Genomic DNA, 26,538 nt, shown 5'->3' on the forward strand with positions numbered 1-26,538 from the left:
GCTAGGTCATAAATCTTCAGAAAAAAAATATCAGAATGAGTTTAATGATTAGTACTTTTAAAAGGAAAACCATGTCAGTATTAATAGATGTTGGTTTAATTCATATAGTCATGGAAAACAGATTTCACTGAAATGTGATTTTTCGTTTAGAATAAATGACTACTCAAAATTATTTTCTTCTTTTCAATCTCAAGTTTTCTTGTGTGCATGAAAACAGTATAGGGACAACTGTTTATGGAGTAGGGCTATTTTCAAAAAAACTTTGCAAACAGTTAAATGATGTGTGGTTCAAATTAGTCTCAACAGTTATTTCAAATAGAAAGTTTTATTAAGCACAATGGTAATTATATTTTCATGTAACTCATGGACTCAAACTTTTAGAAATTAATTTTTCTGTGCTAAAACATGGGAGAATTATTGAACATTATTCTGAATAGTTAGAATTTCAGACTTGAAGACTAAAATATGCTTTTAGGGAAATAAAATATAAATGCTTTATATTTTATTTTTTGCACTGTGTCTTATGTCTTTCTGATTTTATGTTTCTAATGGCATTTGTTTAGACATTGACAACAAATGAGAAAATATAATGTCATTCCTATAATTGACTTGTGTATCAGTTTCCTGTTGCTTTTGTAACAAATTATCACAAACTTTGTGGTTCAAAACAACAAAAATGTATTTATGGATCAAAAGTCATGACAGAGAATTAAGAAATGCATGAAATATAAATATATTTGGAATTGATTCCATTAAATCACAACAAGTTGTAATATTTTACCAGCCTAATACACCAAGCTATATACTACAGCTTCTATACAGACACACAAACACATACACATTAAAACGAAGCTTTACACTTTCTCTCTTTGCTGCTTATCATCAATTAAATGATAGAAATAGCTTAAACTTTACTAAACAACCTTGTAAGCCAATCTAAGTGTCCTACTATGGGATTGAATTGTGTTGTGAATGGTTTTTCTAAATTTGTTATTTATTTACTCATTTATTTAAATTTTTTTTCTAGGCCTCTCATACTATTTCTTACTCAGTTACTTTTAAAAAACTTTTTTATGTTGGAAATCTAATAAAATTACCCAAAAATGTCAACATTGACACAGAAAATTGAAATTATTGAAATTAAAAACTGGAAATAGAATAGTATACCACGGCATATGTGTACCACGTTTTCTATACCCAGCTTATCATTGATGGGCATTTTCATTTATTCCATGTATTTGTTATTGTGAATAGTGTTGCAATGAACATACACATGCATGTGTCTTTATAAAAGAATAATTTATACTTCTTTGAGTATATACTCAGTAATGGAATTGTTGGGTCAAATGGAATTTCTGTCTTTAGGTCTTTGGGGAATTGCTGCGCTGTCTTGCACAATGGTTGAACTAATGTACACTCCCACCAACTGTGTAAAAGTGTTCCTTTTTTTCCACAACCTCACCAGCATTCGCAATTTTCTGACTTTTTAATAATAACCATTCTGACTGGTGTGAGATGGTATCTCATTGTTGTTTTGATTTGCATTTCGAAGGTAGGGGGAGAAAGGAGGGAGAAGATAAGGAAAACTTACTAATGGGTACTAGCCTTAATACACGGGTAATAAAATAATCTGTTTACAACAATCCTCCATGACACAAGCTTACCTATGTAACAAACATGTCCATCTACCCCTGAACTTAAAGGTTTAAAAAATATGACATTCATGTTTTATATTAATTGGAAATGTATGGAATACATAGACTAAATTCCGAGGAAGTTAAACGGAAAAAAAAACAAAAAACAAAAAAAACAGAATAACACTTTTCTCTATTCTAATGAACTGAATGCTTATATTCCCCTGGAATTTATAGGTTGAAAATCTAACCCCTAATGCAATGTTATTAAAAGATATAGGCCTTGGGGAAGTGTTTAGGTCATGAGGGTGAAGTCCTCATGAATAGAGTTAGTGTCCTTATAAAATAAACTTCAGAGAGCTCTCTAGCATTCTTTTTGTCATGAGGATTCAATGAGTTGACAGTCTGCAATCTCACCAGAGCCCAACTATGCTGGCACTCTGATCTCAGACTCCCAGCATCTAGAACTGTGAAAATACATTTCTATTCTTTTAAGCCACTGTCTATTTTTTGTTATAGCAGATATCTACAGAATTGACTAAAACATCCACAGAAACAAACAAACAAAAATAGGAAATTTGATGATGAGAGTTCAGTGTACATAATTTATTTATATATTTATTTACTCATTCATTTTTTAGAGCCAGGGTCTTCCTCTGTCACCCAGGCTACAGTGTAGGGGCACGATCATAGCTCACTGTAACCTCAAACTCCTAAGCTCAGGGGATTCTCCCACCCTCCCCACCCAGCCTCTGTATTAGCAAGAACTCATAGGCATGTGCCACCATGCCCAGCTCATTTGTGGTTGTTTGTTGTTGGAGAGATGGGGTCTCACTATGTTGCCCCACTAGTCAAGAACTCCTGGCTTCAAGCAATCCTCCCTACTCAGCCTCCCAAAGCATTGGGATTACAAGTGTGAGATACTGTGCTGGCCCATAATTTACTTTTCAAAATCTATAATTGATCTACAGAACAACTTCTCTTTTGAGAGAAAGTTCTGACAGTGCTTTTTTAAGAAATTGAATAAATTAATATTTTTTACATAATTAGAATGAAATTGAACCCTTTGTTTTTGCAGCATCTAAATTTGTCAAGACTTATAAAAGAACTGTAGGATCACCTTATTTTATGGGTGTTGTTACATAAAAATATTTGTTGAAGAAAGTTATTCTGAATAAAGGCAAAAAGGCAGTGCCAGTTAAAATGTGTGGACTGAAATTTTTAAATGTTTCAATACAAAAATAGAATGAAGAATATAATTAATTTAGTAGAATTAACCCTGAGCTTACTAAAACTTTAGGAAAAATATATAAGAATTTTATCAATTAAAAAAATATATTTTTGGCCTGTAGAACTGTAACAATAGAAACAATAGCATCAATAAACTATTTCAAATTTATTAGCCTTAAAGTGCAACTATGAAGAAAATTNTTAAAAGTAATTTTAATGTTTTGCTTCACTTTGGTATAAATAATTTTATTTGTACAAAATAATATTTTTTTAAAAAATAGTTTTTGAATAAAAGATTTTTTATATGTTCAACAGCATAAATTAATAAATAAATGTAAATATTACAAAGTTTTGATTATTTTATAATCTCCTTTCACTTTCATAAGTTTTCTGATTTGGACTAAAAAATTCATCCTATCCAAATCTGAAATCATAGAGCCATCTGGGGATCTTCCTTCTCCTTCCCTGTGCTGACTTCACATACAGTTACTTACTATAGCCTATCAATTTTTTCAGAATATTTTCTTCTTCATCTTTACCTCACTGGTTTAGTGTAGGCCTTCATCATACCTTGTAAAAATCTCTGGTAACCTCCTAGTTCAATCCCTGTCTCTTCTCTACAAATGCTCAACTCATTAGTCCTACTGCTATCACACAAATTTTCAAAAAGGAAAATCAGATTTTGTTATCCAAAGGTATCAATTTCCTCAATCATGGGTGTTTTCTAACCATAGTCTAAATACCAAACACATTACATAAAATTGTAAAGTATTTTATTAATTAGTCTTTGCTTTTGTCTTCAACAGTTTAGCTTGTTCTTCTTCATTCATCTCTGATTATATGTTCCTCCTCTTTGCCTTTGCACGTGATTTTTCTGCTCCCCAGAGTAAACACTTGCCTAAAGTACTTGGAAATTCTCTTGTTAGATTTCAAAACCTAGTTCAAGTGATATTCTTTTCTCTGTGAAGATTTTCTTGTCCATATTGTAAAGCTGAAATTATACTTCTCTTTGTCCCACACTATATATGATGTGTGTATGTGTAATTATATGTGTGTGTGTAGTAGTAATAGTAGCTCTTATCACACTAGATTTTAATTATTGTTTTGAGTCTGCCTTGCCTTCTGGACTTTGAGACACTGAATGCTGACTTTTAGTTTTATCCATTGAAAATGGACAAATGCTTATTCCAAAGAGCTACTCAGAAAAGAAAAAGAAAAAAAATCTTTGCTTCCTCAGTAGCTGGAAGGAAGAATGAAGGACATATACACTGACTGTTCAAATTTATCTGTATTTCAGCATATTATGTGTTTCTTGCGGATGTATGAACACACACAAAACCAATGCAAAATTTACACAAAATAAAAAATGCAAAAACTGAACTGATAAAGAATGATAAAGAATTCACATGCTTTTTTTTTTTCTTTTTTTTTTTTTGCCCGTTGTGTGTTTTTTTCTTTTGTTTTCCTAGTTTTGGAAGTTTGCCCTCAACAATGCTGATCATTGAATCTGACAGAAACACCTGCATCTGGTGTATTTAGTTAGAAAATCTCTGGATTATTTAATAATCTAGTTTTTCATTGGATTGTCATCACAAATAGCATAAACTTTACTGTATATCAAAAACATTTTGTATATTTAAATTGCAATTTATTTTGTATTAGTGTTGTTATAATAACTAGCAAATTTAATTTCTCTGTCAGTTTCTATAACTGATGCAACTATATTATCTAAAACCTAATTTGGGGATGAAATTTTAATATAAAGCATCAATTTACTTGTAATTGTCCAAAACCTTTTGTCTTATTTCCAAGTGTTCATGAAACAGACTATAAGCCTCCAATAAATTACACAATAAATTATTTTTCTTGAATTAAACACATACACTTTCCAAACCTATACTTTCTGTGTCTTCTTCTGTTTGTCCAAGAAAGCTATTTTACAATTATGTCAGGTACAAGTATAGATTTAAAAGAGTCTTAATTATATTTGCTAATTGGTAGTATATAAATACTTAATTCTACCTTCTAACCTCATAAATAGTAGGTTCAGTTGTGTCTGTATGTCTGTGAGTGTGGGAGTTTTGGACTCATCCATGGCTGCATTAAATTTGATGATCATAAAAATGAAAATTGGTATTAGTGAAAATGACAATGATGGTGACAGACATAATTATTTGTTTTTTGATAAACAATATGATTTCATGGATACATGTTATTAGACTCACATTATTGATCAAAGAACTAAATTTAAGAGCAGTGACTTGACTACATGCATTCTACATGGATGAGGATGGACATAAACAGGTCAAATTTAATGTTGTTTTCATTATGTATGAATATAATTCATGAGTCTATTTGATTACATTTGAGCCTTACAAAACTAAAATTAGTAGACTGATAATGGTACCTTTTTCAGGATAACTTGTTTATGATTTTCAAGTAATATCTTGAGTACAAACTTTTTTTTTAATGATAAAGTAGAAAAATTTTGGCAAGGTGCGGTGGCTCATGCCTGTAATCCCAGCACTTTAGGAGGCTGAGGTCAGTGGATTACCTGAGGTCAGGAGTTCGACACCAGCCTGGCCAAAGTGGCGAAATCCTATCTCTACTAAAAAGACAAGAATTAGCTGAGAATGGTGGTGTGAGCCTGTAATCCCAGCTACTTGGGAGGCTGAGGCAGGAGAATCACTTAAACCTGGGAGGAGGAGGTTGCAGTGAACTGAGATCATACAACTGCCCTCCAACCTGGGCAGCAGAGTGAGACTCTGTCTCAAAAATAAATAAATAAATAAATAAATAAATAAATAAATAAATAAATAGAAAAATATTCCAGACTTTCAAATAGCAGATTTAACCACTCTAAAACCACTCCTAAAAATTTATAAATTGGTAGTCAATTGAGCACTAGTTCATAAAGAGGTAACATACAATAATAATCCAGAGGAGGAGATTAATACATTATTACCAACTCTTCTAAATAGAAACACATGCTTGCCATTTCCGGCACTTGGGCAAATTTGAAGCAATTTGAGATTCTAAGAATATGAAACAAAGTTTGTTTTTTTTTTTTTTTTTTTTTTTTTTTTTTTTTTTCTTTGACAGCAACCATCAACCATGAGACCAGCATTTAAACTGAGAGAGCAGAGATCCAGGAATTGTGAACATATGGAGAAAATTATTTAAAACAGCAATTATCTTATTAGTTGTCTTGCAAAATGAACATTTAAAATTGAAATGTTCTTCAGTAAACACTAAATTCAGGCCAATCTGCTTCTATTAGAAAGAAAGCGATGTGTAAAATAGTCCAGAATATGAACATTGTCCTGAATATTAAGAATTTGTAGCCAAAACTATTCCTTAAATGTATATTCCCCATTTTCTTTCGAAATGGGTTATAAAATCACATATGAGTTTTCTTTCAAATAATTTGCTTGAGAAACACTTTGTGGTTGGTACAAGTGCCAGCCCACTATTACTGACATAAAAATAGAGAAATAATCTATGTAAACCCTGGGCTTCATTTTACTGCATAAAGAGTTAATAGTTTTTCAGTGGAGAAACCAGTATCAATCATATCATTAAATAATAGTTACCTACCTGCCAGGTAACTGTGATTTTTGGCATCGTAGGCATACAGTGATAGCTTGGCCAAATATTATTTATATTACTGCCATTTCATTCCCAGAGGTACTCTTTGGCTTTCTAAATTGATCTGATATCTGTAGTTCTTCCAGGAATAAGGTTTAAAAATATAACAGTGATTCTATGGATAGGTATATAGAAATATAGGAATCCAAATATACATTGTTTTCCATTTGGGAATTATAATACATTCTCTAGCTATTGTAAACTTTTCAAATATACGTATTTGCTCTTGATGTAAAGCAAAGTATAGTCAAATGATAAAAGTTCAAAGCACTACAGTGATATTGCTAAAATTTTATGTATCTGAAAATTAGATTTTTTTAAAAGCAACGTTTACAGTCTATTCCTTCACACTGTGTTAAATATAAATTTCATGGATTTATTACTCTCCATTTAATCTCTTTATCGCTCTCTTAATTTAACTTGAAACTTCTGGTTTTGCATCACTTTCCTATACTAGAACCATAATATTCATGTTGATGTTATCCCCAGTCTTTTACAGACTTTCTAACAAATGAGTTTTATAATTATTATCATTTTTTTGGACTGCATTATTTTCTATTAATAGTTTCTCAATATTACTCTTCTCCATCAGGAGCTACTTAAAAGTATCAATTTTGTCTTTTTTCTTTTCGCTATTGTTATTGTTTTATGGATTGTTGGACTTGGTTACTTATCTGCTGTATACCAAATTTTCTCTTTAGCATACTTTTGTGTCAATGTAGTTATTTCTAATTTACCCAGAATTCTCAAATATATATATATGTGTCTTATTTTGGGGGGCTTTATTTTAAACAACTCTAAAAGAAAATTATGATATATGTTTTCCTCTTGTTACATTAATTCTCTTCTAAATTGAATACTGAGTGAATTTAAAACAGCATTTCTAAATGTTGTAATATATATTGAAAGGCAGAAAAATTTTCAAGGATTAAATAACTTTATGAATCATTTGATTAAATGTCATTAAATAGGGATTTTACTGCAAAACCTTAAAGAATATTTTACAGGCTAATGAACTTAATAAGATCTTCCAAACTCATTTGCCCAAATAATCTTTCCTTGTCCAAGAATCCTATAGATTAGCATTTATCCAAAACCAGTTTAGGATGAATGTGGATTACATGTAAATCATTTCAGTATTATATTGTACATAACCTCTCTCTCTCTCTCTCTCTCTCTCTCTCTCTCTCTCTCTCATATTATCCTTCCATTCCAAAAGAAATACCTAGTATGTTCCTATTATTCTTCTAGGGGATGGGAATAGAGTGATGAAAAAGAGTAGAAAAAGTCACTGCTCTTAATACAGTATATGTCTAGAGGAAATAAAAATTATATAAACGTAAAATAAATTCAAGCAGAGATGAGTACTATGTCCCAAACACCATATAAAACAGCAGATAAAATAGAGAGAACTGAGGTAATTATTTAGATCTCAGGGCAATTCTCTCTGAGATGTCACTTGGGCTGAGACCTCAATGAAAAGAGAAAGCCAGACATGTGACGATTAGAGTGCAGAGAATGCCAAGAAAAGAAGAAAGCAGGCACAAAATTCTAAGGATGGAAATAAGTTTAGTGCTTTCCAGGAATGTAGAGCATCAAGTGTGGTTAGAATAAAATCAGTGAGGAAAAAGAGATAGGCAGTGGAGAGTGAAGCAGTAACTAGATCATGGATAGACTAGTGTGGAGCTTTGATTTTATTCAAAGTGCAATGAGAAGTCATTGGAGGGTTTTGAGCAGAGGAATGACATGAATTTTAAAAGATCACATTGGCAGCTGTGTGAAGAATGGCTAATTGGGGGAAAAAAGTTGAAACAGACAAACCATTAAATAGACTATTGCATTTTCCCAGAAAGGGAAGATTTCTTGGGCAAGAGTAGTAGCAAAGCAAATAAGAAGTATTTTGAAAAGAAATAAGAGGATTTGCTGATGGATAGAATGTGGGTACTGCGAGGAAGAGAATAAATGATAATTCCTAGGCGAGATTAAACAACGGAGTGAATGTGACACTGATAATTAATATGAGAAAGACTGGAGGAGGAGGATGGAGAATAATATAAGGATGAGAAGATAATTATGCTTTGAGACCCAACAGGAGAAATGAAATAAACAACTAGTTAAATAAATGTGAAGCTAAGAAGAGACATAAAGCCTGGAGAGCGTTCACTAGAGATGATAGTATGAGTTATGGGACTGGATAGGTTACTTAGAGAGATACAGTTGACAGAAAGAAAAAGAAAACCCATGACCAAACCCTGGTAAATACATATATTTTGAAAATGTTAAGTTTATAAGTTTTAAACTTATAAATGTATAAATTATTAGATTATAAATTATATATAATTCATATAAACATAAAATTATATAGTTAAATTATATAACTTATGTCAATATTATATTAACTATATTGATATATTTATATATCTTTAAAATACAATATACAAATATGATATAAATGTTAGATTATATACCTTCATTAAGTACTTTTGACTCGTAATCGATAATATATAATATCAATAGAAAGTAACTATAATATATTTCGGCCGGGCGCGGTGGCTCACACTGTAATCCCTACACTGTTGGAGGCGAGGGCGGGCGCCGATCACGAGCGTCAGGGAAGATCGAGACGGCCCCGTGCGGCGACGTGTGCCGTGGCCCGGAGCCGGGACACCGGTAAAACCGCGATCCGTCTCTACCTGAAAAATACAAAAAAAAAAAAATTAGCCGGTCGCGTGCGGTGCGCAGCGCCCGTAGTCCCAGCTACTCAGGAGCGCGACGCAGCGAGAATGCGGCGTGAACCCGGAGCCGGAGCCTTGGGCAGTTGAGCCAGAGATAAGCCCCACTGGCCATCCAGCCAGGAGAGCAGAGCGAGACTCCGTCTCAAAAAAAAAAATAAAAAACGAAAAAAAAAGAAAAAAAAATATACACTATAATACATTTCTATAATTTATTATACATTTTGTAAATTTATAAATCATAAATTTATAGCAATTATAAATGTGTAGCAATTTACAAATTATACATTTTTAAAAATTATTCTCTATATTAAGCAATGAGCATATTTCAAGATGCTTCAGTATCCTCAGAATTTACAGACCATGGTTCTGGGGAAATCCAAGTATAAAGCTACTAGATTAGACCTAAATCATCACATACTGGAATCATATTCTCAATCAAACAATATAACTCTGCGAAGGTAAAAATCTGGAGCCATATCATTCAGAAGCAACAAAACTGTTACATTTTCTACCTCCTTATTTTCTCAAAAGAACTACAATTTAATTTTTGATATCATATTAAGGCATAACGAGTTGATTTTCTGAGAGGATAATTGAAACATCACTAACACTGATTCAGACAGGGAAACTTTGAAAAGTGATTCTGGTCATTACTAAGCAAAATTTTACATTAGGAGCTCTATTAGAATAGACACTTCATTGCCATAGGATCTAGAGATTTCTTTTCAAATACTATCACTATTGCAATGTACGTCATATTGGATAAATTCCACCTGAAGACATGTTGCAGCAATTAAAACAACTGCACAGAAACCCAGTAAGTTTACAATAATAAAATTCATCTGCATAGAAATGTCTATCATCTATTTTTCTATCACTTAGTATGCCCATATATCATCTATAATCAATTAGCCAGTTTATGTTGTCCTCTAGATATAATCTACACTTTTTTTATTTCCAGAAGCAAATGTATTTTCTTTTTTCATTTCTACATGAAAATATCCTACTAATGTGATTACATTGTTCCCAAGACAACTGAAAAGCAAGATTAATGAAAGATTCTATTTAAATATCTGCTTAAATTAGGATAGCTCTTGAGAAAACTGAAGATTGTATAATAAGAAAAAAATAACATAAATATTTAGAGAGTTATTAAGAAATTAATTACTAGATGTATAACAGCATGTATTATGGTTATGGCTATAAATATATTCTACTAATATGTTTTTACTAGGAAATAACTAGTTGGTTGTGTGTCAGCAGTTCTCATTTTATAAAATGCATGTAATTACATTCTGACTTTAGTACACTATAGATGGTGATAGACTACACAACCCATAGTTGTGAGGATTTACAAGGGAAGGCTCTATTTCTAAAGACAGGGAGTGCTTCTAAATTGTGGCAATCTCTTAATTCCAGCCTAGGTTTGCTTTAGATTAGGTAAATTCAGTTTTGACTATTCTTTTGAACATGATGTAACATAGTGGTGGTGAAGAATAGGGGAGTGGAGGAAAATAGTAATAAAATTAAAACTGAACAGAAAAAGTCTGAATCATTGCAGCAGGCAAAGGAGAAGGAAATAAGCTATCACCAACAATTGGCTGGATTTGGTATGAAAGCATGGAACACTTGAAAATTAGCTACTGTAATAAAATGGAAATTTCCTGTAGAGTTTTAAAAACACATGAAGAAATGCTTTTATAATTTCATCAACATTTTCAAATATACTTCTGTATCATTTGCACATTCCCCCACTTTTGGGTCCGTTTAAATGATAATGATAGATTGATTATTATAAATATTCTCTGATAGCTCAATTATATTAAAAGTTACTGAAAAACTGTGTTATGTCATCTTTGCGGGGAGTTATGGGAGCCTAGATATTAATACTTGTGCTTATAATTTTAAATAAATATTGTTCTATATTTACTTAGCATTTATAAATCAAGTTGAGGTTAACACATTTCAAATACTTTATTAGCCATAGCATCATCCAAAGTTACTCGTGGTTGTGAAGAATAATAAGTAATACTCCTGACCACAAACAGCTGGAAATTTGGTTTGGAAAAAAAATTAAAATTATATGGAAATGTAATCATTATATAATAAGAATTATATTACTGTTCAAATAAATATTTTTAAATGTCATTAATAAATAGCAAAACTATGAATATGTGAAAGACACAAATCGTGACATATTTCACTCATGTGGAAAGGCTTAGGTGGAAATGGAAATTAGGTTTAGGTGGAAATATGAAAGATATTTTTGTTTACCTTCAGAAATCTCAAAAGTTTTAATACTTTTGTTATCCATGTTTATGGCTTTCTTTAATTATGAGACATCATAGTGAAATACATGAAGAAAGAGTAAATTCTACTAAGAAAATGGTTTCAACAAATCCATTTTGAATTTAACTGATGGAAGCTTCAAATCGATTACATTCAACAACTATGAATTTTGTGTCTACTATGTGCAAGGCAAAATACTAGATTTTTTTGATAATGTTTTAAATGTATTTCCTTATTTTACTAACTGACAGGATCAACCAAATATAGCCTATTCAAACCATAAAAAATATAAGGCTGCCAGACTGACTTAATCCAGAAAGGTCACTGATTTGTTACTCCCTATGAAAACGTTCAGCCTACTTTGCACACCAAACAGCTCCACATTGAAAAGACTTATTAATTCCATAGAAACTGGGTCAAAATGTGAATATAATACAAATTGAAGTTCACCATCATTTTTTATGAAGACATATAGACAGAATGGCTGTAATTTACAATTTGGGTACCTATTCTAAGGTATAAGACATTTTATTGAAAAAAGAATGAAAGTATGAAAATGTTTAAGCTTACATAAAAAGAAACATAATCTCACACTCCTAATTAATTTTACACTCTAGCACACTAAAACATGTATGAATAATTCTTTTAAACAATTGAAATAATTATGTGTATGTTGTTACAAATATTTCTATTTCTTATGAATGTTTGTCTGTAGTCTTGTCCTGCCCAAAATGGTAGCAGCTTGCTACATGTGGATATTGAGATTGGAAAAGTGACTCAACCAAATTGAAATGTGCTATAAGTGTAAATTATGCCAAAATTTCATAGACTTAGTACAAATCAAAGAATAAAATAATCTTTCATTGATGTCATTTATATTGATTATATGTTGAAATAATAATATTCTCAATGTATTGCTTAAATAAAATAGATTATTAAAATTAATCTTACCTCACTTATTTCCATTTTTTCATGTGACTGCTAAAAATGTATAAATTATATATGTGGCTCACATTATATTTTATTTGAACAATGTTGGACTATATGGTATTCACTTGCTACTTTTAATGATCAAATAATATTCTTAGATATCTGGTAATTAATGACAGTATTATTAACATTCTAATATTGCATATTCTGGAGGCTTCAATTAAGTTATTCCAACTCTGTAAAATACCACAATGAATAAAAATATTTATAGGTTTCTATTTCTATCAAATTATTTTATGAGAATAAAGTGGTAGAAATGTATCAAGCTAAAGGTCATAGATATCCTTACAGATCTTGTTACATATAACTACACTGCATTTTGTAGAAAGGTTATATACATTTATAATGCCTACAGCCAAAAAATTAGTATACTAGGTTCACCAAAACCATTCTGGAGTTAGTTGTATTAAAAAAAGAGAAAAAAATGCTACCTTCGCTACTACAAAATTATCTCTCAAAGTTACTTTAGTTTACTTTTTTAGTTTTACAGATGATGAATGGTATATTTTGTATTTGCTAATGCATCTTCTGTAATTTTCTCCTCTTAGCCTTTGCCTGTTTATTTGAATTTTTATAAGTTTCTTATAAATCTAAAGAAAATATGAGTACTTCAGTAAAAGAGCTGAGCATCTGTATTAGATCTGACAATTGTTGAATTAGTACTCTTTTTCAATTCCTGTGCTAGTGATAGTGACAGGAGACAGACAAATTCCTAGGCAGACAGTGATGGGTTCCTGGTGAAATGTGGCCTTCGAGTCAAGGACAGTTTAAAGCCTGAAAACTGAGCTGCCAGTTCCAGATAGAGTCCAAGACTGGAGTAAGAAATTCTATCCCCATCTTACCCACTCTCCTTTGATTGATTTCTTCTGAATTATGTCTCTTAACCAATCAAATGGTGCTTTTTCCAAGACCACATGTATTAGTCCATTCTCATGCTGCTAATAAAGATATATCTGAGACTGGGTAATTTGTAAAGAAAAAGAGGCTTAATAGACTCACAGATCCACGTGGCTGGGGAGGCCTAACAATCATGGTGGAAGGTGAAGGAGGAGCAAAGGCATGTCTTACATGATGGCAGGCAATAGAACATGTGCACAGGAATTGTCCTTCCATCAGATCTCATGAGACTTATTCACTATCACAAGAATAGCATGGGGAAACTCACTTCCGTGATTCAATTACCTCCAACTGGGTCCCTTGCATGACATGTGGGGATTACGCGAACTACAATTCCAGATAAGATTTGAGTGGGGACACAGCCAAACCATATCACCACACATGGACAAATCAGCATGCACTCCCCCATTCAAAACCTATAATAACCCTGAACTCAGCCTCACAGATGACTGCCCACTTTTGCATTCCCTCTCATTACTGAGAACTTTCTTTCTGTCATTTTACAAAATTCTACTCTGCCTTACTCTCTGGTGTCCTTGTACCTTATTCCTCTTGGTCGTGGGACAAGAACCCAGAACTCGCTAAACTATGGGAGTGAAAGAGCTGTAATACTCCTGCTTGCAGAGTTGCCAGCAGTGAGAATAAAAGAGCTGTAACACTCCCTTTCACTCACTGAGCTACAGGAGAGAAGAAGCCACTTAGCACCACTCCCTCTTGCTCACTGAACTACAGGAATGGAAAAAGCCATAACGCTAGTAATTTTACATATTTATTTTGCATTTAATTTTCACCGTATCTTTCAACATAGATATTGCAAAACCCACTCAAGAAACTGAAATATCAGTTTAAATAAATTTACAAAGAATCAAAATCTGTTAAGAGAAAAGGCTAGGCAGATTGTCTTCAAAGCCTTTATTCTTTCCATTAAATAACTTGGTCCCTATATAATACGTAATGACTTGTTTGTATCACACATGGTACATTTTGTGCTTTTTTCTGTCATTTAAATATACATTTGCTATGTAAAAAAATACAAATAGGCAAACCAACAAAAACCCTCTATTGTGGCAGATTTTTTCTGAAACTTTTAATGTGGTAAAAGAGAGAAATTCTTGAAATATCAGAAAATTGATATTAAAAGCTGGATTTGGGGAAATGACGATAAGAAAATAATGGGATTTACATTTGGATTTGGATAAAAGTCTATAATGTAGGCATTTGTGGAAAGATTTTACTGCATTCAGAAAATATTTACTGAATATATAAAATTATCTAGCTGACAAGGACATGAGGCAGAGTAACTTCCTACCCATGTGACAAAGAATTATAAGAACAAAACAAATGTTGCCTAAGTATGTCACAGAAAAATTCAGTTAAAAGTGGCATCTAATCTCTATAGATGAGAAATAATTTATTTAGTAATCAAGGTGGTGAAGGATGTTCCAGGCAGAGGATATGGCATGAACACATAGATATGAAAAGATTAGACATGTTTAAAAATGCTGAAAATCTAGGTTTTATTAATGTTTAGATGCCTGTGTTAATTGAGAGGATATACATTAGAATGAATCTTAATTATTATTGAGGACCTTTTCCCCAACACTATGATAGGTGTTTTTCACATATTTCTTTAATTCTCATAATTTCTTTATGATCCCATTTACAAACAAGGTCCTGTGCTTCAAAGAAATAAATAACTTAAGTTTACACCCTTGTTAAATGGTTGTGTTAGGTATCAAACCCAACCCTTACTGACTACAGCATCCTATTCTTTAATTAACACTTTTTTAGTTGTGTGAGGAGGACCTTGTAGATATTTTGATGTATTTTCTGGGGAAGGGACGGGTAACATTGAATTAAAATTAACTTTAAGACAAATCTAATTAATGATGCTGCTTGTGGCCTGAAGACGGGAAGGAACCAGTTAGAAGGCTACAGTGGGAGATTTGACAAGAATCAATGAGCATCCCAAACAGAGGCTAGATTGCACAAAACAGGGAGATTTCTAATCTACATAAGAATTAGAGTAATAACACCTGGAGACTCCCTACTTTTAATAAGTGAAAAAGAGAGAGAAATTACGAATGACTACTGGTTTTCTAGCTTGAAAAATCAATTGCTGGCCATTATGCTGTTAGTGTGAGAAGGGAAGTAGGAAAGAAAAAGTGAGTGAAGACAGTGAATTTAAATGTTTAGTTTTGAATTACTGGATCCTGGAGAATATAAAGCTAAAGATATAGAAAAGTCAGTTGAACATACAGATCTAACACTGAAATGAAAGATTCGAGAGGAAAATGTAAGTTTCTTCATTGGCCTGAGGCTGTCATTTAAAACTACTGAAAGAGGGCTGGACGTGGTGGCTCATACCTGTAATCCCAGCACTTTGGGAGGCTGAAGCTGGCAGATCCCCTGAAGCCAGGAGTTCAAGGCCAGCCTGACCAACATGGCGAAACCTCGTCTCTAATGAAAACACAAAAATTAGCCAGGCTTGGTGGCACACACCTGTAATCCCTACTGGGGAGGGTGAGGCAGGAGAATCGCTTGAACTCAAGAGGCAGAGGTTGCAGTGAGCTGAGATCGTGCCACTGCACTCCAGCCTGGGTGACAGAAAAAGGCTCAATCTCAAAAACAAAACAAAACAAAACAAACAAAACACTACTGAAAGAGAGGAGACCAAGCAATCAACTACAATGCGATTGCAATAGAGATGACAGGAGAGAAGACCTTAGAAATACCAAGTGAGGCTACAGTGGACCAGGAGTGTGAAGATACTACCTGAGACCAAAAAGGGATGGTAGGGGTGATGGGTATATAAGAAGAGAAGAAAGAAAGAAGGAACATCAAAAAGACGTTACAGAAGAATCTTAAGAAGTAAAGAAAGGTCAGATGCCACAGAAAAATTAAGCAGATTGATGATGAAAAAGAGGCTATGGAATTTAATAATTAAGAGGTCTTGAATGACCTTAAGCAAAGCATATTGTGTCAATTGTCTGTGTGTGAGAAATTCAGATTTAAGTTGTGTTTCCACTTAAAATAGCAGTGACAATAGCAATAGTGATCACTCTGAGAAAATTTCAGCCAGCTTTGAGGGGGTTAAAGAAGGCCTAAGCCTCAAAGCCAGGTCCTCTAACTTCAGACTCCACACTCTTTCATATTTACCATACTGTGCCTCTTTTGGTCAATGGAGCCCCGGTTATTTTGAACAGTGAGGGAGATGCTGATATTCAGCAGGACAAGCCTGATGTTTGACATCTGGGATTTAAGAATCTTGGATCTGCCATGTACAAGCTATGTGACATTGTGGGCCTTATTCCCTCATCTGAACCACAGAGAGAATAATAATATCCTCTTGAGGGTGGCTGGGAAAATTTAATGAGGAAGCAAGTGAGAAATGTGATAAGCAACTGTCATTAAAATAAATGCGTTTTTCCCCTTTAGTTTCTGTAAAAGACATACTTTATATCTATTTGTAAAAGATGACAGGTTATTGGTAGCAATTGTTTTCGGTTAGCTAGGCAAGTGAAAACATACTGCTCAAACGTGAGTTTTGTTGTTGTTGTTTTGTTTTGTTTTGTTTTTAATAAAAGGAATTGGGCCATGTTCACAGCCAGAAAAACAAAACAAAGCAAAACAAAACAAAAAACAGTCTCTGTAACTGCCCTACATGTCACCATGAACAGGATTGTGTATTTCACATTTTAAATCTCAGTTTTTATAATATTACGTCTGAAATTTGTAGCTGGTTCTGAAAATATATTCAATAATATTCTTAAAAGCCTGAATTTAGAAAGCTCTCAATGTACTCTCTCCACAGTAAGAGCTACATAAATATTTTGCAGGGAAATGCATAAACATTTTCATATACTTGGAAACGATTACATTTTCATTTTCAACATCTTGTACAGAAAAAATAATTTCTTTAATAGTGATTTTATGCAAATATTTAGAATTTATTAATAGTGTTGCCTAGTAGAAACAGGAAGAAGTAAGGTTAGCCAGGTATGGTGGTGCATACCTGTAATCCTAGCTACTTGGGAGGCTGAGGCAGGAGAATTGTTTGAACCCGGGAGGTGGAGGTTGCAGTGAGCCAAGATCGTGCCATTGCACTCTAGCCTGGGCAACAGAGCAAGACTTTGTCTCAAANAAGCCTGAATTTAGAAAGCTCTCAATGTACTCTCTCCACAGTAAGAGCTACATAAATATTTTGCAGGGAAATGCATAAACATTTTCATATACTTGGAAACGATTACATTTTCATTTTCAACATCTTGTACAGAAAAAATAATTTCTTTAATAGTGATTTTATGCAAATATTTAGAATTTTTATTAATAGTGTTGCCTAGTAGAAACAGGAAGAAGTAAGGTTAGCCAGGTATGGTGGTGCATACCTGTAATCCTAGCTACTTGGGAGGCTGAGGCAGGAGAATTGTTTGAACCCGGGAGGTGGAGGTTGCAGTGAGCCAAGATCGTGCCATTGCACTCTAGCCTGGGCAACAGAGCAAGACTTTGTCTCAAAAAAAAAAAAAAAAAAGAATTACATTTCCTATTTTGTTCCCAAATAGCTTTGTTACTTCTGACAAGCCACCAAGTTTTCTTTCAGAGGTTATCTCAGATGAAAAAAATAGCTAAAATTATTAAATATTATGTTCTAGGCATTATGATTCCCATGTATTAAATAACTTAGTCCTCTCAAGAAATGTGTGCAGGAACATTTTGTGGATAACAAAACAGATACATGAGAGGTTTTCTTAATTCACATTGCTAATAAATGTTAAGTGAGGATTAAAACCAAGAAGTTCTAGTACCAGAGTTTATTATGCCTTTGAGCATTGCTGTCCTTCCCTCTGGGATTCCATAGAATTCTGGAGATAAAGCAACTACAGAATGCATCAGCTGCTCTTCTCATTTCAAACATGAAGACAGTGAGGTATAGAAATGTTATAAGATACATCAGGTTAGATCACAGTTAGATCTGGACTTGTCACCCAGATCCCACAACTTTCTAGTGCTTGTTTTACTACATTACGTTGACCTCTCTCTTCTGGGCATAAAATCATGATTTTATAGAACCAGTTTAATAGGGGTTAATCTTGTGACTGAAGCTGCTTAGTGGCATAAATGGGCAACATTTTTATTGTACTTTGACATACATAGTAAAGTGTCATGGAATGGGTCTCAGATTTCCCAATACAAAATTGTTCTATATACTGAAAACCATCAAACGTTGTAAAAGAAATTAAAGAAAACACAAATAAAGGAAGAGATAGCCTTTTTTCATGGGTTAGAATAATTAATATTGTTAAAAGTCCCTATTACACAAAGCAATCTGCAGATTCAATGTACTCATTATCAAAATTTCAGTATCATCTTTGACAGAACTAGAAACATCAATCTTAAAATGCTTATAAAACTACAAAAAAAAAAAAAAAAAAAACTGACTAGCCAAAGCAATCTTAAACAAAAGAACAAGACTGGAGGCATTACATACTTTGATTTAAAATCTGATTTAAAATATATCATAATTCTATTGTAATCAAAACACTATGGCACTGGCATTGAAAAACAAAACAAAAAAGATATATTAGCCAATGGAACAGGATGAGAAGCCTAGAAACAAACTCACATATTTACAGTCAGTTGACTTTTGACAAAGGAGCCAAGAACATACAATAGGGAAAGGCCAGTCTCTTCAATAAGTGGTGTCCAGAAAACTGATATACACATGAAAGGAATGAAATTGCATCCTTGCATCACACCATACACAAAGAGTAAACTCAAAATGGATCAAAGACTTAAAATAAGACCTGAAATTGTAAAATTCCTAGAGAAAAATTTCCATAACATTGGTCTAGGCAATGAATTTTTTGATATGACCTCAAAAGCTCAGGTAGTGAAAGTAAATATACACAAATAGAATGGCATCAAATTAAAAAGCTCCTGTACGGTAAAGAAAACAACAGACTGAAGAGATAGCCCACAGAATGGGCAAAAATATTTGCCTATCATACATCTGATAAGGGATTAATATCCAAAATATATAAAGAATTCAAAGAACTCAATAGCCAGAAAACAAACAACCCACTTAAAGATGGGCAATGAACTTGAATAGACATTAATCAAAAGAAGATGTACAAATAGCCAAAAGGCTCATGAAAAAATGTTCAACATCACTAATCATCAAGGAAATGCAAATTAAAAACACAGTGGTCTATTACCTCACAGCTGTTAGAGTAGCCATTATCAAAAGATGAAAGATAAGTGTTGGCAAGGATATGGAGAAAACCATTGTACACTATTGATGAAAATGTATATTAATATAGCCACTGTAGAAAATGGCATGGAGATTTCTCAAAAATTCTAAAAATAGAATTACATATAATCTGATAATCTCATTTCTGGTTATATATCCAAAAATAAAATTGAAATGACTGTGTCAATTCACTATGGTCATGTTCATTGCAGCACTAGTCAAAATAGCCAAGTAATTAAATCAAACTTAGTTTTCATCAATGGATGAATGGAAAAAGAAAATGTTGTATACACAATGGAATGCTCTTCAGACTTACAAAAGAAGGAAATTCTGTCATCTGAGGCAATGTAGATGAACCTGGTGGACATTAATATGTAAACAAAATAAGCCAAGCATAGACAGACAAATACTACATGATCTCACTTATATGTAGAACCCAAAAAGTCAGACTCATAGAAGTAGAGGATGGTAGATACCAGAGACTGAAGGATGGAGGAAGGAATGTGGAAATGCTGGTCAGAGAGTATAAAGTTTCAGTTGGGAGAAATAAGTTTTTGAAATCTATTGCACAGCAGGGTGATCATAGTTAATAATAATGTATTTTATATTTCAAAATTTATAAGAGTAAATTTCAAGTGTCTAACTACAACAAATGGTATGTAAATGAAGTGCTAGATATGTGAATTTGTTTGATTTAATCATTGTACACATATATCAAAACATCACCTTGCACCCCCAAAATATATACAATTATAATCTGTCAATTAAAATAAAATTAATTTAAAATTATTTCCATTATCTTGATAGTACTGTTCTTTTATGGGTTTCATCTGATTTTGAAAATTAGTAAGATCTTTTAATAAAAGGCTGTGGCAGAGACTATTTCCATGTGCTCTTCTAGTTACCCTTGTAATTAATGTTGGTCATGTGACTGCCAATGTAAGGTAGACAGAAAAAATATTTTAAAAATTTCCTTTTCTAGCCATTTAAAACTCCCTACTGACCCTACGGACCCTCTCACCTGTCATGTTGACTTTGACAACCATTTTCTTCTGAGGGCATGGAAGAAGAAAGATGGAAATAGTTTAAATCCTGGAGTCAGTGCTTAGAAGAAAGGCACCTAACAGAGACAACTGTTGCCTCGATGAGAAATAAACATTTCAAATATTAAGCCATTAGTATTTGGGCTTTATCGAGCAACATGGATACTAGGCTTTGTTGAGCAACACAGATATGGGATTACAAAATGAAATGAGACCATTTTCACCGATAGTAAAAACCAGCAATTTGTTTAGCAAATCAATGACAAGTAGTTAGGAAGTTGCTAAGAGAGGCTGGGGAAATGAAGATACACATTTTGCACTAGCCAAACCTTTAGTAATATCATCTATGGTAACTTGAAAAGCAGTTCTTATTTTACTAAATTTCATTTAAAGTTAGACTCTTGAATTCTAAAATCTCTATCATTTTTATCATAGTAAGTTATGATGGAGTTTTCACTTGGATATACAACTAAATCCTGGAAAGTAGATGTTCATCTATAAAATGGTGATTATAAGATTTATTTCTCAATGTTGAGCAAGATAAGAAAAAATTTGAAGGCACTTTGCACTATTAATACTGAGGTTGTCTTGAACAACTTGAATGAAAGTAAGGAAAATTGAGAAGGAAACGGTGTGAGAAAAATATATTTAATTCTACAAAGTATGATAACTCTAAAATATATTTGTTTCAATAATATGAAATTGGTTAATAGAACCAGTACATCTAATTATACTTTCAATTTTTATCATTTGCAACTTATATAATTAACATGAAAATGTATAATTGTTGATACGGTTTGCTGTGTTCCCACCCAAATTTCATATTGAACTGTAGATGTCATGGGAGGGACCCAGTGGAAGGTAATTGAATCATGGAAATGGTTACTTCCATGCTGTTCTCATTACAGTGATTGAGTTCTCATGAGACCTGATTATTTTATAAGATGCTTTTCACCCCCTTCACTCTCCACTTCTCTTTGCTGCCACCATGTGAAGAAAGACATATTTGCTTCCCCTTCTGCCATGATTGCAAGTTTCCTGAGACCTGCTAGTCATGCTGAACTGTGTTCTAAACCTCTTTCCTTTATAAATTGCCCAGTCTTGGGTATGTCCTTATAGCAACGTGAGAATGGACTAATACAATTGTTTATTCATTTTGTGTGTATATAAATAAACTACTACAAATTAGTGTTGGTTAAAAGCACAGATTTTGGAGTCCAAAATATCTGAGTTCAAATTAGTTTCTAATGAAATTTCACTCTGTAACTTAACCCCCCAAAGCTTCAATTATACCTAGATAATTTATGAAATTACTTCATTTGTTGGTCAAGTAATAGAGAATTATATGTTAATTACTTAGTATATTTTCTGAATCATAGTGTTAAAGCAGTGATAGCTATTTTGTTGTTGCATCAAACACTGTCGTAATTATTATCACCACTTTTATATATGCTCATATATCTTTCACCAAAGATATTAATAACTGATGAGCAATCTACAAACGGACTTATCAGGATCATTAAATTTAAAACAATGGAGTTATCAGAAATTTTATGTTACACTGAAACATTTCCCCAAAATTATAGAATGACCCCATCTTTCAGTAGAATGATTGGTTTTATTGAAAATGGTAGAGGATTTTAAGGTGGTTAAAACAAAATTATTTTAAAATCTAGTGTATTGGAAAGAAAAAAATCTGTTGCCTCATTCTTGTTATTTATATGAAGTGTAAATAGCCTTTTTATTGGAAATGGTGAATATAAACATCACAACTACATAAAATAAAATCACCTTTAATATCTGATAAAGATTCACATAGCATTAGCCATCAGCAGCTCTACATAGTTCTCTATCTTCAATTAAGAGGTTAGATTTTAAAATATGAAACCCTTGTGCTATTCAGTGAGGTTACAGTTTAGTTCTTCATTTAATCTTGACAGATCGTGTCCTATTATTCTGAATGAGTGTTCATTAATTTGAAGCAAGAAGTTGATTAACTTTTTAATTTTTTTTAATAATGCAGGGGAAAATCATTTTGGCTCAATTTGTGATATTTTCTCTAGGATTTTCATCTGGAGGGCTCCCCAATTTTAAATTGTATCATAATTTTATTTAAAAGTTTTGTGGGAAATTTTCAAAGTACCCAGAAACCTCATGAGTTAACAGAGTGTAATCTCAGAAAACCTGAGTAGCAATTGACAAGGAAATAATGTTGGGTAGGAAGCACTTTGTAACAGGCTATTATGGGTAGTGAGCTTCAGTAATTTCATTGAAACTGGGTGCAGTGACTCACACCTGTAATCCTAGCACTGTGGAAGGCTGAGGTGGGTGGATCACTTGAGCCCAGGAGTTTGAAACCAGTGTGGGTACCATAATGAAACTCCATCTGTATAAAACGCACACAAATTAGCAGGCATGGTGGCACACACCTGTGGTCCCAGCTACTTGGGAGGTTGATGTGGGAGGATTGCTTGAGGCCAGTAGGGTGAGGTCGCAGTGAGTCAAAATCGCACCTCTGAACTCTAGCCCCGGGAACACAGTGAGACTCTGTCTCTGAATAAATAACTAAATAAATGAAAATAATGTCTTTGATACTCAGAAGAACTTTTGAACTACCCTGAATACAAGCCCCTGATTCTCAACCCCATGACTGTTTATACTGGATCGTATCAAAATTTAAGAGGGAACGTATATTTATACATGTATGTGAATAGTATTCTTTCTCTCTGTTTTTCTCAAAAACACATAAATTATCTACATTTCAAATTGAGAGATAATTTTGTGGAAAAAAGATTCCTCCCTAAATTAAATTTTAATTACAACAATGCATAATTAATCAGAGCAAAAATATGCAAAACACCTTAAAAAATCAAATGGATCTGAAGTCACAAGCCCTGATTCTATCTTGACTGAATATATTAAGATAGGTGGGGAAAACACATGTTTTTAAGAAGAATTAGCTAGTCATAAAATAAATCTAAAATCATTGAGCACTTACTACATTCCAGGCAATATTTGAACTTTTCAAATATTTTTCACTGAATTATCAAACAAATCCTATTTCAAAAATATGCTTATTAATATATTAAAAGTAGGACATAGAGGAACATGAACTCATCTGTGATTATACAATTAGTAAGTCCTGGAACCAATTTAGAAAAGTGCTAAGAAAAGTAGTTTTGAAAAACTACTCAGGGCTCATCCTAGCACAGTTCAGAGTAACATATTCCTATCCAATGGATTTGGAGTGTTTTACTCCATAGGCAAAGCTATTCCTACTGTGGAAATGGTGGATCAGTTATCTGAATCTGTTACCATTAGACTTTTCTTTTTTTAACTAATGAAATCCATTTATTTGAAATCGATACTCACCAAGCAGTTTATAATTTGATTTTGCCACATACAAAAATAGGAACTCATTACATTGAAATAAATGTGTCGATTTGATAGTTAAGTGTCTCTTTATAAATTTATAACATGCCATTTTAAATTTACACACCATTGTTTCTAACAGACATATTTTAATCATATTTTAACCAGACCAACAGTGGCTATAACTCTGGTTAATTTTCCCAGATACCAAGAGGATGGAAGGTAGCGATCTGCTGATGTTGGTTTCACAGCTTATATAACAATACCAGGATCAGAGTCTATGAAATTAATTGAGCTTTCTTCTCTTGGTCACAAGATGGTTACCTCAGCTCAAGGCATCATGTGAGCATTTAAGGGAAGAATTAAGAGGAAGGGTCTGTGTCTCTGATATCTGGATATGTTATCAGGGGAGAGAAAGCTTTTCCAGAAATTTCTCAGCAGACATTGGCCAAAATTGTATAACAGAGCTACTCCTACAAATATAAAGATTGAAACAGTGAATAACAGCAAGGCCGGCTTCTCCTAGCATCATGTGCACAACACATTTTTACCAATTTTGAAATTCTAAAATGCAATTAAAATTTCAGTGCCAACAGTCAATTGCCACCACGGTGGAAATGTTTGTCTTGTAGTTATTCTAATATTCTATCAAATTAATTTCTTCATATCCAGGTATCTGTGGTTCCAGAATGGGTTGCTAAGAGTAAAACACACCAGAAATCTGGGCAAGTCCACATTTTGTGAGCACCTTAATCAACCAAAATTTCATTCACATAAACACCAGTGAGTCTCATGGGAAAGAGTGATGTGTTATAGCACATCATCAAAAATTCAGGAAAAAAGACCCTTAACCACCACAGCATAAATAGGTTGAGGAAGAAATTTCATTTGAGGCAGAAAATTCCTGGTACAGGTTCCTAGACTTTAGATTTTGGTGGATACCAGGAAGAAGGAAAAATTTTGAGGGTAGAAGTGAGTAGTGACAAAATCTGTGATCCGATCTTTCCCAGAAACAGGGGAGCTGTGATCAATCTAAAGAACCAATGACATGAAAAATCTCTGTGAATCAGGATCATTCCACTCTCCTCTTCATTCTAGTCCCAAACTGGGGTTTGCAATTAGCTGACAAATAATAGTTAATTTACTTGAATAAATCAACAGATAAATATAGCTAAAGTATTCTCAAACCGAAAGTACAAATCTTCAAAGTACAGCTCAGTGGAGTGGCTTTGTAAACGTGGGGATCTTTGTCTTTCTGTAGTCCTGAGACATGCTCAATGGAGGACAGTGAAAAAAAAAAAAAGCCTTAAGTAATAAACGTATCTGGTCCTGGTCCAGCAACCTTGTGATGAACAGAGAGAGACACTCAGTGCAGATCCTCCTTCAAGGAAAAACGTGATGCTTCAGCTGTTGAAAGTGCTATTGGCAGAAGCCTACAGCTGTTGGCCCTTAAGGGGTTGTTTGAGCTGAAGAATTTCTCCCAATTCACACTCTTCCTGGGGGTACCTCCAATGACTGTAAATGTTTTCATTTCAGTTCAACCTGGGACAGTTCTTACAGGTCCAAAGCTGGCGCTCTCCCTCTGCCTAATTTTTTTTTTTTTTTTTTGAGACGGACTTTTGTTCTGTCACCCAGGCTGGAGTGCAGTGGCGCGATCTCGGCTCACTGCAAGCTCCGCCTCCTGGGTTCACGCCATTCTCCTGCCTCAGCCTCCAGAGTAGCTGGAACTGCAGTCGCTCGCCACCTTGCACGGCTAATATTTTGTATTTTTAGTAGAGACGGGGTTTCATCGTGTTAGCCAGAATGGTCTCGATCTCCTGACCTCATGATCTGCCCGCCTCGGCCTCCCGAAGTGCTGGGATTACAGGCGTGAGCCACCTCTGCCTAATCTTACTTCATTCCCTTTTCTTCCACAGAGGCCAGTTCCAAGGCACTTACTAATAACTGTGTTGCACTGTAAATTTTGTCTCAGAGTTCTCTTCCTGTGAACCCAAATTGTGACACACCTCACTGAGGGACCCTTAATTATTCTCATTTGAAAAATGGAAATCACAGCACCAGTGTCAGAGTTTGGGGTTTCATATTTTGTTTACAAATATAAGCAATATCGCTCTGACGTTATTTTTCACTCATGTTTTGCTATTGCACCTGCAGCCTGATTAGGTGTAAGAGCGTGTGAATAAATAAGCTACATACATAAAAATTAGTCTAATATCATATGAACAAATAGCTCAAAGTTTACATTGACATAGAGTAGATATCATTGTGGCATAATATCAAATGTTTTGCTTTAATAATTTCAAATGAATATTAACACTTCTGTTTATATATCTTGGCATTTATAATAAGAAATTTTGTCAAGATTATGCTATTATGATATAAAATTACTATTAAATATTTCTTCCAGAAATATTTTTGTTGCAATATATCCTATTAAGCATTTTATTATA

The sequence above is a fragment of the Rhinopithecus bieti genome, unplaced genomic scaffold, assembly GCF_001698545.2.
Source record: "Rhinopithecus bieti isolate Rb0 unplaced genomic scaffold, ASM169854v2 scaffold_18956, whole genome shotgun sequence".
NCBI lineage: Eukaryota > Metazoa > Chordata > Mammalia > Primates > Cercopithecidae > Rhinopithecus > Rhinopithecus bieti.